Source organism: Geotrypetes seraphini, chromosome 12, assembly GCF_902459505.1.
Source record: "Geotrypetes seraphini chromosome 12, aGeoSer1.1, whole genome shotgun sequence".
Taxonomy (NCBI): Eukaryota; Metazoa; Chordata; class Amphibia; order Gymnophiona; family Dermophiidae; genus Geotrypetes; species Geotrypetes seraphini.
In genome coordinates this window covers 70,944,608-70,956,911 of record NC_047095.1, presented here as the reverse complement: position 1 = coordinate 70,956,911, position 12,304 = coordinate 70,944,608, and the positions used below count along the sequence as shown (strand labels likewise).

Genomic DNA, 12,304 nt, shown 5'->3' with positions numbered 1-12,304 from the left:
TTTTATAGATGTATTTTGTATAAGCTGTAAACATTGAAGGTCTTTGGATTGGATGCCGTAGTAGATGGAGTTGCAATAGTCAATGTGGCTAATAACTAAGGAGTGAATTAGGATGTTAAGTGCAGGAGGGTGTAGGAGACTGCAGACTGAAGGGATCATGCACAATTTATAGAAGCAGCGTTGAGCAATAAAGGAGATTTGCAGTTGGAAGGTCAATTTGGGATCAAATGTAATGCCCAAAATTTTGAGTGATGGGGAAAGATGAATTTGTGTGTTGGAGAGAAATAGTGGGGAGCTAAGGTTGCCAGTATCAGAGTTAGAGAAGAGGAGAGTTTTGGATTTCTGAGGGTTGAGAAACAGGTGATTTTCATGATCTTTTGTAATTTGGCATCTAAAGGATCAAGAGCATCGAGGAGTTGGATACCATCTGCGTAGGTAATGGGAGGCTACATTCGTGAGGGAAAGCCAATCCTGTGAAAGGATCCAATTCTTGTGGAGTGGCAGGATGGTAGACCTGTGAAGTGATGAGATGACCATTCTATGAAGGGATAGGATGACGATTGCATGAGAAGATGTTATGGCAAAACCATAAATCCAATCCTTAGTTTTATATACCGACTCATCCCTCCAATAGGCTCGACTCGGTTCACAAAATATTCACAAAACATGGGAAGGTATTAGATATGACCTCATCCTCTATAATCATTAGATTAAGGTAGAGGAATCGGTCAAAAATTTCCTGATTCTAATCTAATCTAAATCTTGGATTTATATACCGTGTCATCTCTCCAAAAGAAGCTCGACTCGGTTCACATAAAAATCGATAATCAAAGTCAAAGTAGTTAGATTAGAGAGAAAATAACTTATTAATGAAGACCCTCATCTGACATCCTAGAGAGAAGATAAGCAATTTTCTAAGAACTGTTGAAATGATGTTTTCATAGATTTACGAAAAATCTGGAAGGAGAGAAGAGTTCTAACACAAGAAGGAATCCCATTCCGAATCGTTGTAAAAGTATATGAGAAAGATCGAGTAATATTACCAATAGATTTTATTCTTTTGAAAGATGAAAAGGACAAATACAGGACTCTGAACCCATCATGTAAACCTCTATGCAGGGGGTAGGCAATTCCAGTCTTCGAGAGCCGGAGCCAGGTCAGGTTTTCAGGATATCCACAATAAATATGCATGAGATAGATTTGCATCTCAAGGAGGCAGTGCATGCAAATCCATCTCATACATATTCATTGTGGATATCCTGAAAACCTGACCTGGCTACGGCTCTTGAGGACCAGAATTGCCTACCCTTTCTCTAGGGCAGGGGTAGGGAACTCCGGTCCTCGAGAGCCGTATTCCAGTCGGGTTTTCAGGATTTCCCCAATGAATATGCATGAGATCTATTTGCATGAACTGCTTTCAATGCATATTCATTGGGGAAATCCTGAAAACCCGACTGGAATACTGCTCTCGAGGACCGGAATTCCCTACCCCTGTTCTAGGGCAATGAGATATCAAACCTGTGGAACTACTGGAAGCTAAATCCATGAAGGTACAACATGGCAACCAGCAGCAGATAAAAAATGTCACTCCCGTACACCTGAATCATGACAATTCATTGCAGTTAAAGGAACTCATATCCATGCAGCCAAGAAATGCCAAACCATGCAACCTCTGGACGGCAACATCAAGTGCAGGCACTACTGCGTGACAAACTATCCATCAAAAGCACGACAGTCCATTGTCAGTTAGGCAAGTCCCTTGTCACCACCAAAGCCTGTCACATCTGAGTAATGTAGGGTGCAAGAAGGTGCTTATATGAGCTTCAGACGCCAAATTCATGAAGATGCATTAAGGAGGAAAAATTGTGATGGCTAAAAATGCTCAGAAGCAGAGAAGAAATAGTGCTGAGCTAAGATGCCATCAACACTACTAGATAAGGAAGCCAGGAGACCGCTTTCTGTCACTTATTGACTTTCCACCATCTCTGTTATCTAGAGAGACCGGTAGATAGAAAATATTTGCTATTTAGTGCACAATTTGAAGAAAACAACTGCTCGACTGAAAAAGGAACGTTACGGTAAAGTAACCCCAGCAGGGAACTCGGCCACTTGAAAAACTTTTTGAATATTCTAAACTACTTACAAGAAAAAAAGAAAGCAACAATCGAACTCAAAGCCCAACGCCTTTAACAGATCGCTAGACAGCCTGAAGAGCTGAAGCGTTGAGCTTTTTTTAAAAAATATATCTTTATTAATTTTTCATTCAAAAACAATGCATTAAAATATACATCTATATATAATTAATTTTAAAATTGCATTGATATCAATCATAGAAATACTTCAAAAACATTTCCCCCTCCCTCCCACTCCAATACAAGAACAAAAGCAAAATGCATTCTTTCACCCCGTGCTACGTGGCTAGAACTAACGCCAGCTCAATGCTGGCATTAGCGTCTAGCGTGCACTATTCCATGCGTTAAAGCCCTAACGCAGCTTAGTAAAAGGAGTCCATAGTGAAAATCATATTGAACTTATTGATCAATGATACCATCAAAATATAATACCCCTCCGCCCCCTCCCCCCCACTCATCCTCCCCGGATGTGTAAATCAAATAAGAAATCAGAATAATCCAGAGAATCATTTTTAACACAATTTGTCAATGGAATCCATGTGAATTTAAATAACTGATTATTACACAACATTTCTGAATTACTGAAGCGTTGAGTTGACATTGATAGACATGGCATTAGTTATGCAGCCATTACCACTAACGAAACAAACCCGTGGCTGCTGCTGTTGAGATTTCTGGCTTGTCTGCTTGGAATCAGTTACCAAAATGCAATAGCAGAGACTGCATAGCCCCAGAGAGAGAAAGGAAAAGTGAATTGAGCTCCCAAAGACACAGTCGACTGGAAAGGAAAGGGTCCCAATGTTCTCTCTTGATTGAAGAAACTGATGGCTGTGTGGTGCAGTGGTTGGGACTACAGCCTTAGCTGAACTTTATATACCGGGTCATCAACCTAAGGAAGCTCGACTCGGTTTACAACAATTAAATAAGAACTGAAAAAAATTAACATTCCCAGTGCGAGCAGCAATCCCCAATCTCTGATGTCACTTCCTGGAAGTGACATCAGAGGAAGAGCTGACACTGGTGCGAGCAGCAATTTGAGGTTGCTGCTCCCGCTGAGAATGTGAAAGGGTCACAGGGGAAAGGAAGGGCCAAGTGCGTGGGGCAGGAGGGGGGCGGGGAAAGAGCGGATGGAGGTGGGGAGCGAGCCAAGCCATGGGCAGCTCGCACCTTCACTAAGCCGCTGCTTTGGGTGAATCTCTTCATGAAAAGGCTTTTACCCTTCCTGTTGTTTTTTCCTTATTTTTCTCATTTACTATCAGCAATTGTATTTCTTTCCTCTTTTTCCGGTTTGTTCTGTCCCCCAGAAATTTGTCATTTTCATTTTTGGACATCGCTTAGAATTTTGAATAAGCGATTAATCCAATTTTTAATAAACTTGAAACTTGAACTCACTAAATCCCAATCAACCGATCGAAGGCCGCAAACCCTGTTTCCCAGGCTCATGTTGCATTAAGCACTCTTTCGAGTGCCTCTATTTTAGTCTCAAAATGTCATTCTTTTGCAAGAGGGAAAAGAAGTTCGGATTTCCAGTACTGGGCTTGAATCTAGGCAAAGAAATGGCAGCTCTAAATTGATAAGCATAACTTTTAAGCTTCTAAGTTATAACAATGAAAACTTTGGGCTCTGAAGTCTGGCAGATATTTAGGAGCTCAGTTCTTTTTTTTTTTTAATATTGAACCCACTGTAGGTAAAATATTGAAGTGACCCAGCAAAAGATACTTTAACGAAAAACCAGCAGAACATTTTTGTTTCATTTCGGGGTATCTTATACCATTTTGATTTGTAATCTGCACAAGACTCCGACACTTTAAAATCCTAAGTAGCAACATTCCAGAGCTCAGATTGTGATGTCATAATGCCTCATTCCACCAATGCCTAAGCTCCGTCCTCATCTGAATAAGCCTCAGACACTTTAACATCCTAAGTAGCAACATTCTAGAGCTCAGATTGTGATGTCATAATGCCTCATTCCACCAATGCCTGAGCTCCGTCCTCATCTGAATAAGCCTCAGATGCTTTAACATCCTAAGTAGCAACATTCTAGAGCTCAGATTGTGATGTCATAATGCCTCATTCCACCAATGCCTGAGCTCCGTCCTCATCTGAATAAGCCTCAGACGCTTTAACATCCTAAGTAGCAACATTCTAGAGCTCAGATTGTGATGTCATAATGCCTCATTCCACCAATGCCTGAGCTCCGTCCTCATCTGCACAAGCCTCAAACGCTTTAAAATCCTAAGTAGCAACATTCTAGAGCTCAGATTGTGATGTCATAATGTCTCATTCCACCAATGCCTGAGCTCCGTCCTCATCTGCACGAGCCTCAAACACTTGAAAATCCTAAGGGTTCGAGGCTTCTGCGATTAAGGCAGAGCTTACAGGAAAGGGACAGGGACAGCGACAAAACTGACAGGGATGGGACGAGGAAATTGAGTTCCTGCGGGGACCAATTTGTCCCTGTGACATTCTCTAGTCCAGATTCTATAAAGGCTGCTTAACTTAATTGGTTAATAGGCTTAATCACCTTTGATATTGGCACTCAACACCTCGCAATCGACTTTAACTGGACTTCATTGAAAGTTAGGCAGTTAACTCGAAAAACTTGGCAGCTATCCTAAAAGTGGGTGTGGTTTCAAATTAAGCACCTCTTTGTGAAGTGAGGCAAAGAAACCGTGGAATACATTGGGGAGAGCTAACCGTTTTCTATGGGATCACTTCTGAGACTGGTGCCTAACTTTACTGAATCAGGGCCTAAATTTGCTCTCCATCCCCACTGCCACCCTCTCCTGAGATGCTCCCACTCCCTCCTGTCCCCTCCCCTCCCCCCCCTACCACAAGGTAGTAGATACCTACCGGTAAAGTTTTAAAAATTGTTTTTTAATGGCTAATTAAGAAATTAAGTTAGCTGCTAGATTGGCTATGCGTTGCCCAGCTAGATATCTTTTCTAGAGTCAGAGCCACTCTGCCATTTTTGTTGTAAGTGCAGCTAGTCTTAGGGCTCCATTTTGGAGGCATTTTCCCCAAAATACGTGCCCATTTTTCCCTGAGAAAGCTATCTGAATACGTTTGAGGTGTAAATGCGTGCAGGCTGATAGAAACGAGGCAAAGCAGTGGGCAGATACAAAATCCCCCCCACCCCATTTAAGAACATAAGAATAGCCTTACTGGCTCAGCCCAGCATCCCATCTTCATGGTGTCCAATACAGGTCACAAGTACCTGGCAAAACCCAAATAGTAGCAACATTCTAGAATCTCAAAGAGTAACAAGATTCTGGTATCCCTGATCCAGGGAAAGCAGTGGCTCCCCCCCATGTCTGCCTTAATAACAGACTAGAGACTTTTCCTCCAGGAACTTGTCCAAACCTTTTTTAAAACCACCTACGTTAACCGCTCTTACCAATATAGATTTGATTGTTCAAATTCAGTTCTAATATGAAGACCACTGTCTGACATTACCCCACTTCTGTTTGGGAATACAATGATAATGTAGCATTTGAAAGCTTAAGCATTCAGAGACCTTCCTCATTTACAAGAAGAGGTTCTCATAGACCTCATGGACTCAGTTTTTGTCCATGTGTACTATACAGCAGGAGCAAGATGCATTAGCAGGGAAGTACAGAAGGGTCTCCAACCAAGAAAAAGATCTGGGTGGCATTGTAGACAACACACTGAAACCTTCTGGCCAATGTGTAGTGGCTGCCAGAAAAGCAAACAAGATGCTAGGAATTAATAGAAAGGGATGGTAAACAAGGCTAAGAATGTTAAAATGCCCCTGTATCACTCCATGGTGCGACTTCACCTTCAGTACTGCATTCAATTCTCCTTATCCCAAGAAAGATATAGCGGCACTAGAAACGGTTCAAAGAAGAACGACCAAGATGGTAAAGGGGATGGAACTCCTCTCATATGAGGAAAGACCACAGAGGTTAGGGCTCTTCAGCTTGGAAAAGAGACAAGCTGAGGGAAGATAGGATTGAAATCTAGAAAATCCTGAGTGAAATAGAACTGGTGCAGATAGATTGGGGGTTTTTTTCCTCCATCAAAAATGACAAACTAGGGGACACTTGATGAAGTTACAGGAAGATACTTTTAAAATCAACAGGAGGAAATATGTTTTAACTCAGAGAATAGTTAAGCTCTGGAATGCGTTGCCAGAGCATGTGGTAAGAGTGGTAATGTAGCTGGTTCTAAAAAAAGGTTTGGACAAGTTCCAGGAGGAAAAATCCATAGTCTGCTCTTGAGACAAACATGGGGGAAGCCACTGCTTATCCTGGGATCTGTAGCATGGAATGTTGCTACAATTTGGGTTTTTGCAAGGTACTTGAGACCTGGATTGGCCACCGTAAAGATGGGATACTGGGCTAGAAAACCCATTGGTCTGATCCAGTAAGTCTATTCTTATGTTCTAATATAACAGAAAGTTAAGGGTAAGGGTAAAGGATCATGGACTCGATATATTGCCCACATTCAATGCAGGTAAAAAAAACCACATTTGTTTGAAGATAACTACTTGAAAACAGTACTTCAAAGAAGAGAAAAATAAGGTTCAATTTCTCCAGACAGTGTGAAAGGAGGGGGGAAGGATTCAGCTGGGAAAGTAGGTGTAGAGTGAGATCATTTGATGTATTAATTCTTTTTTCTGTGCAGGAAAAGCGTCAAAAGAGGCCTTCTCCCAAATCTACAGGAAGGATTCCCTAAGGCTGCAGACTCTTTGAGTGGAAATTATTGACTCACTCCTTGGATTTATTTAGCACACGTTCCATTTTAGATTTACGAAGAACTAAGGGGAAAATTCTTTAAAAGAACTCCAAAATTTAGCCCGTCCTCCCAAAGGAGCCCAGAACGGGTCAGAAGAGTACATTCACAGTATAAGCAGGACAAACTTTGGTGAGAAATATAGACATGGTGGACGTAGGGGGTTTAATTTCAGCTTTTACAGTATAAATGTAACAAGTAAATGTATATGGAAGCAGGAAAATATCAGCACTAAGCGCGGTTCTATTAGATTACTAAGACCTGGTATAAATCAAGAGCCATTATTCTAGAACAGTGCATCCAACTTTCTGGAATGCCCCAACCCACTCATGCCCCTCCCGCGGCCTTTCCCACTCTTGGGTTGCATGTAGGGAGCCATCGTTAGAGAATAGCGCAATCCTACCAGGTGTTAGCATTGAAAGTGAACCCAAATCTGGGGCCATTTATAGAATCTAGAGTTAAATGTAAGAAGTCAGTGTAAAGGACCACGCTCCTACAGCTATGGGAGTATCTAGAACTGCCATAGTATAGGAAACTCAACCGTTCAGCCTGCAAATTAACTGTAAGCTCATGGAATGTTGCTACTCTTTGGGGTTCTAGAATCTTGTTACTCTCTGGGATTCCGGAATCTTGCTATTCTTTGAGATTCTGTATGGAATGTTGCTACTCTTTGGGTTTTGGCCAGGTACTAGGGACATGGAGGAGCTTGATGGACCTTTGGTCTGACCCAGTAAGGTGATTCTTATGTTCTTAACACAATGGCAATGGATAATCTCTTACTGCAACTCAGTGGCATAGTAAGGGAGGGTTGGACTACCCCGAGCACCATCTTCGCGGGGGCACTGGCATCTCTCCCCCCCTCCAGCCCCCTGCGGACTTCTTTAAATGCTGGATGGCAGGAGCAACATCTTCCACTTGCTGCTCGCACCGGCCTCTGCTCCCTTCTGACATCACTTCCTGCTCATGGGAGCAGGACATGACATCAGAAGAGAGCCAAGGATGACACAAACAGCAGGTAGAAGATGCTGCTTTTGCCAGCAAAGGTTTCACAGGGGTGGGGATGTCCAGATTTCCCTGGATGGCTTTTCAAAACTCGGCACTTTGTCCAGGTTTTGAAAAGTTTGGAACAAATCACTGTCGGGCAAGAGTGCATCCTTGCATGATGAGCAGGCAGCAGAGGGTGGGGCTAGGGTAGGATTTTGGTAGAACTGGGCGGGCCTGGGGGCAGGTTGGAAAATCTGGTAACCCTAGGGGTGCTCAAACGGTGGAGAAGAGTGGGGGTGGGCTTACAGCATGGCAATGCTGCCACCTCCCTGGGCGCCAAACTCCCTCCCTATACCACTGCTATGACTGCTTTGCGCAGGAAGAGCATGTCAACCCCAGTTGGCAATGAGTTCAAGCATAAGGCCAAGCAAAATAATCTAGTCTCCTCTTCTCAATACCTTTGGGATTCGTCCCTTTCCCCTTTCTTACTCCAGGGCTGTTCACATTTTGATCTTGTCCAAAGCAGACCATTGGGATGCATTTAATATGGACCTATCCAAGAAAACCCTACAAATTACAAAAGCCAGGTTAATTGTGGCTATTATACCTTGGAAACATATCACGCTAGTGCTTTCTGTCTCTGTCCCTCTCACTTAAAAACCTCGCCTTACTTTTTACACCATTGCACAACCTAGACCCAAGTATTTCAAATAGGAATTTGAGAACCTCACCGATGAGTGGTCCCTTAAAATGTCCTTCCTAGAGAGAGTTTGCAGTCAACAAGAAACAGGTCTTTTAATATTAACGGTGAACCAAATCTTAAAGGAGCCTCCCTGGAAAAGTTATGACACTGGATGATTTTTTTGGCTTTCAGAAAAAACTGTGAAAACCAAGGGGTCCTTTTCCTAAGGCGCATCTAGCTAAGCGCTAACACATCCATAGACCATAATAGACGCGTTAGCTAATATTTCATCATGCTTTTGTGTGAGAGGGGTGGATTGAATTTGGATGTATCTTCTTTTTGAAACTGTGGTCAGTTTGGCAGAGTTTATCCTAAACATCTGCCGCTTTTGTTGATGACCTTACACTTAGCTACACCTGGGTGACTTGTACTGGGGTTGCTGTAGTGTTTCTTTGTAATTAAGATTACTTAGGGAATTTTGCATAGTGTTTTGGTATGTCCTTCAGATGCTATGGAAAGGTGAAAATTTGTGTATTTTGAAGTGAGATAAGGAAGAAGTTTAACTCACCTGGAATACTGCGTCCAGCACTACATGAAGAAGAACACAGTACTACTTGAAAGGGTCCAGAGAAGAGCGACTAAAATGGTTAAGGGGCTGGAGGAGTTGACGTATAGTGAGAGATTGGAGAAACTGGGCCTCTTCTCCCTTGAAAAGAGGAGACCGAGAGGGGACAAGATCGAAACGTTCAAGATAATGAAGGGAATTGACTTAGTAGATAAAGACAGGTTGTTCAACTTCTCCAAGGTAGAGCGAACGAGAGGGCACTCTGTAAAGTTGAAAGGGGATAGATTTTGTACAAACGTAAGAAAGTCGAGAACCGGAACGCTCTTCCAGAGGCTGTCATAGGGGAAAACACCCTCCAGGGATTCAAGACAAAGTTAGACAAGTTCCTGCAGAACCAGAACGTACGCAGGTAGGGCTGGTCTCAGTTAGGGCGTTGGTCTTTGACTGCTGGGTGCGATGGACCACTGGCCTGACCCAGCAGTGGCAATTCTTATGTTCTTATTAGTCTTTTGCCATTCTCCTTGCCGCAACTCCCTTCCGCCCTTCATTCAGTTCTCTCTCTGCTCATCTTTCCAAATCTTGACCATATTCTCACCATACCATGTTTTGTCATATTAAGCTACCATGCTTTGTTAACTCTCTTTCGCCATCCCTGTCAGACTATGTTTGCCAAGCTATCTCCTACCATACTATGTCCGAGAGTGTGGCGCAGAGTTGGAAATGCAGCCTCAGCACCCTGGGGTTGTGGGTTCTGACACCTGCTGTTCCTTGTGACCCTGGGCAAGTCACTTAATCCCCCCATTGCCCCAGGTACATTAGAGATTGTGAGGGCAAAAATGCTTGAGTACCTGAATACATTCATGTAAACCGTTCTGAGCCCCCCTGGAAGAATGTTAGAGAAAATTGAATAAATAGTATGAAAAGTTTCTGGTAACCAGAGCTGGTATTGTGATGTCATAATGCCTCCTTCCACCAATAAGAGCCAATCTCATCAGTGATGTCACAATGGCTTCATTGTCCTATACTTGGCTCACTTTCACTACATTTTGATTTCTAGAGTGGCGCAGTGGTTAAAGCTACAGCCTCAGCACCATGAGGTTGTGGGTTCAAATCCCACACTGCTCCTTGTGACCTTGGGCAAGTCACTTAATCCCCCCATTGATTGTGAGCCCACCAGGACAGATAGGTAACATGCTTGAGTACCTGAATAAATTCATGTAAACCATTCTGAGCCCCCCTGGGAGAACGGTATAGAAAATGGACTAAATAAATACATTTTTAAAGTCCTAACCCCACCCTTCTCTCTTCTCACCTTTAGCCAATATTAACAAGTAGCCACTGCAGAAAGGACATTAGTAACGAACAGCAGATTTTCCTCAGCGAAGATAATTGCCAAAAAATAGAGGGACAATAACGATTCATATTTTATTGCAGTGTTTAATGAGGTGAAGCCCACTGGGCTGCTGGGTGCCATGCAGGAAATTCATGACTCACTGCTCGCCTGCTATTAGAGAGACCAGGCAGATCAGGGCCATTATCTGAGAAGACCTCGCCTACGTAGGAGCGCCTTTGGGCTTTTGGATGGTCCCCCTGTCCTCTTGACCTATTTCTCGAGAGTCAGGAGCTGATGCAGAAAGCCCCTCGATAGAGCTTCTACCATGCAGAAAGCTAAGTATATGCACACTTTTGTGCGGGGGTCCTACTAGACGCACAAAGGTTTCACGGTACGCACAGCTTCTTGTGCGCATGCCAGAATAAAACCAAAAGTGTCAGCGCCTGTTCTGAATAGGAATATCAGCCTCGCTACACTTGATTGCACGTACAATTTTTACAAAGCTGATATTTAGTGCAGAAGAACAGGCGTTCCAAAATAAGTGCATGTTGGTCTTTTACCCCCCCCTTTCCATGAAGAGATTCACCCCAAGTGGTAATCAGGTTCTCTTAAGTCACAAGGAGCATGCTGGGATCGAACTCACAAGCTCAGGGTGCGGAGGCAGCAGCTCTAACCGCTAGGCCACACTTCCACTTCTTTCTGTTTAAAGAAGAAGATAAATCCAGGAGTTAAATCGTCTCTGCTAAGCTGCGTATGCTGCCGCCCCTGGCAAAAAAAAATTCTTGCATTGCCCATGCGTCAAAAGCTGTTGTTTCCTTCTCTGCATTGACACAGAATATAAAATGGCCTCATTGCCAAACATTTTAATGCAAGATACAGCCATGTCTCCTGCGCTCAACCCTCAGTAGCCCAACGATTTGGCTTGCAGTAGCTTCCTGCATCAGCATCAGCCTCTCTATGCTTTTGAATATGGAGGATTAACCAGGCATGAGGATCTGTTTTATTTTCATGTTGTCCTCAAGTGCTCATCGTGCTTACTTACCAAGTTAGAAACATGACGGCAGATAAAGGCCAAATGGCCCATTCAGGCTGCCCATCCCTAGCATACACTATCTCCTCCTCTCCCTTTAAGCTTTGGGGGGTCATAATCAAAACTTTAAAACATCCAAAAACCTGTCTAAGTCAGCTCTTGGACATGCAAACCCTACTTTCTGGATGAACAGCAGCACTTCTAAGCTGTGCATCCAGAGCCCAAAGGGGCGTGTTGGGAGGTGTGTTATGGGCGTGGATTGGGCAGACTTCCACCTGGAAGCAAAAATCGAAGCTTTTCCCGAACATCCTACGCAGAACTTACACGCCTGGACTTAGAGCAAAGAAAAAGAGGTCTACGTGCCCCGAAAGTGACCAAACTGACAAGGTTTAAGGCATGATCTCCCTTTACTCCCCCAGTGGTCTTGACCCCCTCCCACCACACAGAAATTGGGGGGAGGGGGGGGGGCGGACGGGGACAACAGCACATTGAAGGCTTGCCATTAGCCATTAGCTGATCCTGGCAGAGAAATCCCCATCAGCTGAGCTGGTTTTAGGGATTCCTGCCAACTCAGCTGAAGGGGATTCCCCCCAGCCAGGATCAGCTGGAGCCCTGCACCCAGCATCCCCCAATACTTTTCACCCGACACCCCAACATAAGGTAACACTACCCCACATCACCCAACACCATCCGACATCAGGCAACACCGCCCCCCACATCACCCGACATCCCTGTCTGGTGCAAAATCGTCAGGAGGGAAGCCCACTCACTTCTGCCTACAGGGCTACGTGCTGCGAATGATGGGCCTGCCCCCTCCCAATGC

General features: G+C 43.9%; 1 protein-coding gene across 1 annotated transcript in view; it reads right to left on the bottom strand.

Moving 5' to 3' along the window:
• RNF220 (ring finger protein 220) overlaps nt 1–12,304 on the bottom strand; it is a 586,572-nt gene that overhangs the window by 352,156 nt on the left and 222,112 nt on the right. The gene's annotated exons all lie outside the window — the stretch shown is intronic.